This window comes from Eriocheir sinensis, unplaced genomic scaffold (genome assembly GCF_024679095.1).
Source record: "Eriocheir sinensis breed Jianghai 21 unplaced genomic scaffold, ASM2467909v1 Scaffold218, whole genome shotgun sequence".
In the NCBI taxonomy this organism is placed as follows: Eukaryota; Metazoa; Arthropoda; class Malacostraca; order Decapoda; family Varunidae; genus Eriocheir; species Eriocheir sinensis.
The window spans coordinates 330011-335452 of record NW_026111519.1 but is presented as its reverse complement, the minus strand read 5'-3'; the positions used below and the strand labels follow the sequence as shown (position 1 = coordinate 335452).

The following is a 5442-nucleotide window of genomic DNA, read 5'->3' as shown; positions in this document are numbered from 1 at the left end:
GTATGGGAGCAGGCAAAATGCGAGCTTGTGTGGAGAGAGAAAAACGAACAGAAGAGAAAGCAGGATACTATATGTTACAAGTTGTAAAACTGTAAGTATGGATGGATTAACCCCATAAATGTTTAAGTATGGAGATGTAGTGGTAGAGTGTATGCTATTGATATGTAAACTTGCTTGTGGACCATTAAGTGCAAGAGAAGTGGATGAAGACACTAACTGTCCCTCTCAAGAGTAAAAGTGAGTGCAATAGCAATAAAAGGATTAGGATGCTCAGTGATCCAGGAAAAGTTTATGGGAGAATATTGACTGAAAGGCTGATGGAAATAACAGAGAAGGTTAGTAAGGAGCAAGGAGGTTTCAGGAAAGGGAAGGACTGCATGAATGAAATATTTACAATTAAGATGATAGTTGAATAGTATTTAGGAAGAGGTAGAAAACTATATGCAGCCTGTATGAATCTTAAGAAGACATATGATAGGAGAAGATAAGGAAGATCTATGGAAAGTTCTAGGAATATATGGTGTAGGAGGACAGTTAGGTAATGGAGGGAAAAAAAAGGCATTTCATAGAGGAGCGTATTCATATCGGAGGTTGGAGTTGAGACAGGGAGGAGAAGTATCCATAGCATATCAATATCTTTACGGATGATTTTATGAGGAAAATAAAGCCAAGGTTGGGAATATTGGAGCAAGATTGAGGTTGCATTTGCTGATTAGCCTGTGATTGGATGTTTGCAGATGACACTGTCTTGCTTGCTGACAGTAAAGGGAACTTAAGATTAAAAATGTGGTGAATTAATTTAATAGGGTGTGTACAAGAGTGATATTGAAAGTTAAAGTAAATTGATCTTTTTTGAGAGAAGAGGATATATAGGTGGTGAAGTTCAGCACGCATTGTAGCTAGTGTGAGTGTACCACTTGCTAAGAGATTCAGGTAATGATAACATAACATAACATATTTATAGGACAACAAAGGGTAGTCTACTTATCCGGAAACTGTGCTATGGATAAGCAATGTTTTGAACTGGTTTGGACACATTGAGAAAAAAATGAATGGTTAGTTGGAAAAAGATGTACATGAGTTAGGATACTTAATGGCCAGAACCATGACTCTTCGCATTAGGCTGATTGAGAGATATGTTTAGTGCTAGGTTGCGTTGTCTTTTTATTGCCTTTTCAATAAGGCTGCCTTTTCGTTTGCGACCCTTTCCAATGGGTGCAGCTCCTCGTGGCATGCCCACCTGGCGTCGTGCAACAGAAGTGGGCTGGCAAGGTATTTTGCCACGACCAGCTCCTGCATAGCAGAACTACCAGTGCTGTGAAGAAGGCTGTTCAGTTGATTTGATGTTCGAACAGATTTAAGTCTTGACAACAGTTTCTGCATTCCCTCAAGAGTCTGTTCATCTCCATACTGAGTAGCAAGGTGGAGCATAGTGTCATTAATTTCTGTTATTACTTGTAATACTGCTGCACCTGTAGGTTTGGTAGAATTACTTACGTCTCCAGTTTCATTACATTCCACTTCTGGCTTTATGTTTGTAGGTGGCATCTCTACTTCCACATTATCTACATCATGAGCTGCACCATGAGACTTTTGTTTTCCTCCAGTATGTGAGTGATCATCCCCTGTTACTGATTCAGAGTTTTCTTTCAAGGTAACAAAGAAATCCAAGGGTGGTACGTTTTCATTTCCAAGTGCAATACTTGCAAGCCAGTGCCTATTTTCTGGGCTATTTTCCAATATCTGAGGTAACTGCAAGAGGAACTGGGGAGGCGGTGGCTGAATCGACAGAGTAACACCACCGCGTTCAGGAGGACGCGAGTTCAATCCCCGCCCGGTGCCACCAAGCTGGGATTTTTCAGCCGCCGCCGAGTGGCTTAAAACTACCCACATGCTGTCCAGAAGACCACCTATCAACCCGGACTCTAGATTCTAGGATTAAAGATGAGCTCCGGGAGGGCAGCATGAGCCAATGCAAGATGGCGCCACTATAAACACTCGCCTGCGCCAGAACGGGCTGGGCCGACCATCAGGACCCACCGGGAAGAAGCCTTGGGCCGACCATCAGGCCCCACCGGGAAAAAGCCTACCGGCGCTATAGGCCGCGACGTAAAAAAAAAAAAAAAAAAAAAAAAAAGAACAAGCAGCCTGATGTTTGCAAACCTTACCAGTCATACCAGTACTGCACTCGCACAAGCCAATTTTAAGATCTACAGTATACTGTATTTGTTCCTTTGACTGGCTTTTAATTATGAACTGATGCTGATCTTCATTATACCTAGTGTTGCTTTCCTTACTAATGGAAATCCCAGTTGGTGGCTTCACTACTTTCCTTCTACAGAGAGACACATCAATGAGGCGTTGTTTCATATATTCATCAAATATTTCATTCATAAACATGATCAGTTGAGTCGTGTTGTAGGCTTTACATCTGCAGGGCAAACCAGAAACATGTATAGCATAAATTTTTGTCCTGATTTCTAAAATATTACACATTGGTGCACAATTATTATACGTATATTATATATTATAAAGGTTTTTTTATTAGCTAAATATCGATGAACATTATTTATAGAATATGCATAGCAAAACATTATTTTAGTTGTTTTCACAGTGATAAAAATTTAATTATATGTCAGTGTACTGAATTTGTAACTTTTTACTATTAGGCACTAGTAGTTTAGTAAGGAACTTCTTTAGTGTTACATTACCACAAATTTGATTAATATATAATACCTTGCTGCTATGGGAAACTGTATTTCTTCTCTATCTTCTAAGGTGAAAACTGAATTTCTTCCTGAATCCCTATCTTGTATGGGGAAAACTGTATTTCTTCTCTATCTTCTAAGGTGAAAACTGAATTTCTTCCCTATCCCTATCTTGTATGGGGAAAACTGTATTTCTTCTCTATCTTCTAAGGTGAAAACTGAATTTCTTCCCTATCTTGTATGGGGAAAACTGTATTTCTTCTCTATCTTCTAAGGTGAAAACTGAATTTCTTCCCTATCTTGTATGGGGAAAACTGTATTTCTTCTCTATCTTCTAAGGTGAAAACTGAATTTCTTCCCTATCTTGTATGGGGAAAACTGTATTTCTTCTCTATCTTCTAAGGTGAAAACTGAATTTCTTCCCTATCTTGTATGGGGAAAACTGTATTTCTTCTCTATCTTCTAAGGTGAAAACTGAATTTCTTCCCTATCTTGTATGGGGAAAACTGTATTTCTTCCCTTTCTTCAATAGGGATATCTGTATTTTTATGACAAATAATATACAAAGTCAAAATCTCTTCCAACGTCTCAAAAAATTTTCCCCTATGGCCCCCCCACTGGCTACGCCACTGGGGAGGATTATTGGAAAAAGTACATCATTGGAAATTCGTCAGTCATCGATGGGTTCCTCCATATACAAACATTATAAGGAATATAATACATGTTTTATATGACGTGTCAGAGGTCACTTTACCATTTTCTTTATGTGTACAATGTATTCCATGTTTAACACCATTTTTTTCCCGGAAAACAGGTAAAATAGGGCTGAAAGTTAGGTTTAGGAGAGGGCTGATTGACCTATTAGCCTTTTTCCCATAGCATACAGTATTAACTATGAACGAATTCGCTATGAACGACCCCGTTCATCGACCTATTAGACGTTTATAGCTTGACTGAGGTATATATAATGACAAATGGCACACTAACCTGTTGAGAATGATATCTTTAATGATGCACATGGTAGATTCTGCAAAATTATTTGTGTGGTGTCCACGTAGCAAAAATCCAGCCCTGTACACAGTACTCCATTCTTCCTTCCTTTCTATCAGCTTTGCCAGATACCTGTAAATGCAATATACTTTAACTACATTGAAATAACATATTATCAGTGCATTACTTATGTACAGTCCCCTGCCACCTCAATGCCTCCACCAATGCATTTTCGTTCCTATATCTGGCAATTGTGGCTATATTAATACAAAACAAATACATGGTGAGAATCGTTAATAAGAGAAGGGCAGGGTAGTTTAAACTTTTGCCTGTCATTCATCACAGGTGGGAAGGACTTTGATAGTGTCAGACGAAATGTTGTTAGAGGAGGGGTCTGTACATGACATACACCAACAAGGAATGGTTATCTGTACTATACATTTTAACTGTCAAGAATGTACGCAAGTCAAAATGAATCTTATAATATGATGCATTAAAACATTCAGCAAACTGGACGATAAAGACAAGCAAGCCAGCCACCAAAACAAACGTAAAGCGCATACTAAATTTTAAAAGTATTAATCCACATCCGCATCAGTACATCTGCATTTTTAAAATTATCTTTAAACGTACACCATGTGTACATATCCAAGTGCAAAATAAACATGCTGTTCATAATAAAGATGGGCACCACCATGGTAGGCAACTACAAGAATAATCATATCAAACTTCAGCAAACCGCAGAAAAGACAGAGCAGCCACCACCACACATGCATAGGCAGAATGAAATTGAAAATCTTATCATACATTCACTAAATATACTTTGAATGGTTTGGTTACCATACCAACGTATGTATTTTTCCCTCTTGTACGGTAGCCTATATCTGAAAGATTGAAAGATTAATACATAATCTGTTAGTCTTCACTAGCTAAATGAAAACTGTCAAACATCCACAGATATAATACAATTGAGCTTAAAAAAATGACCATCTTATTTCATCTAAAATTAATAATGGTCACATATCTACAATACATAGGTAACTGTACCTCATGTACTGGTTATACTTTTGGGCTTCTGGGGTCTGACAAAAGCAATTCCATTCATCTTGAAATGTTTCATCTGAATCAGCATATACCAGATTCTTTGCCACTGTCATTAGTACTCGGCGATCTTCCTTCTTGATGCCATGTGAACCATCACACAGCCACCTCCAGACCTGCTGCAGGATGTGGAATATGCACAGAAAGCGCTGAGATTCTGGCCATACAGTCTTCAAGGCATTACGCTCAGCGTCACTGTTGTCTGTTATGAAACAAGCTGGATGCCCTTGTTGGAAAAAGGCAGTCTCACTGAGCACCTTCCTCAGTAACTGAAAACCTGAAAAATATAATGAAAGGTATATTACCATATCTACGTATTCCAACAATAGGATGTGAAACCACAGGGAAAATGCTTCATTGCAAAATATATATATATATATATATATATATATATATATATATATATATATATATATATATATATATATATATATATATATATATATATATATATATATATATATATATATATATATATAGCTTTCTTCATCCTGAGAAGATGTGAAGATGACTCCAAGGGGAAGAGCTCCAGCTGGCCCAGCACACAGAAAAGGAGTTACTGCTGTGTTCAGTTGATCTAAGTGACTTGTAGTGTCGACGAACACAACTTCACCAGCTTCTCTGCATTTTTCATGAATTCTGC

At 38.0% G+C, this 5442-nt stretch overlaps 1 long non-coding RNA gene across 1 annotated transcript; it reads right to left on the bottom strand.

Moving 5' to 3' along the window:
* Positions 1-2286: 2286 nt before the first annotated feature.
* Positions 2287-5037, bottom strand: LOC126990867 (uncharacterized). The gene is made up of 3 exons (XR_007744879.1): positions 4746-5037; positions 3696-3830; positions 2287-2431 (listed from the first exon to the last, which is right to left on the bottom strand). It is a non-coding gene; the product is annotated as an uncharacterized LOC126990867 (long non-coding RNA).
* Between the last annotated feature and the right edge of the window lie 405 nt (positions 5038-5442).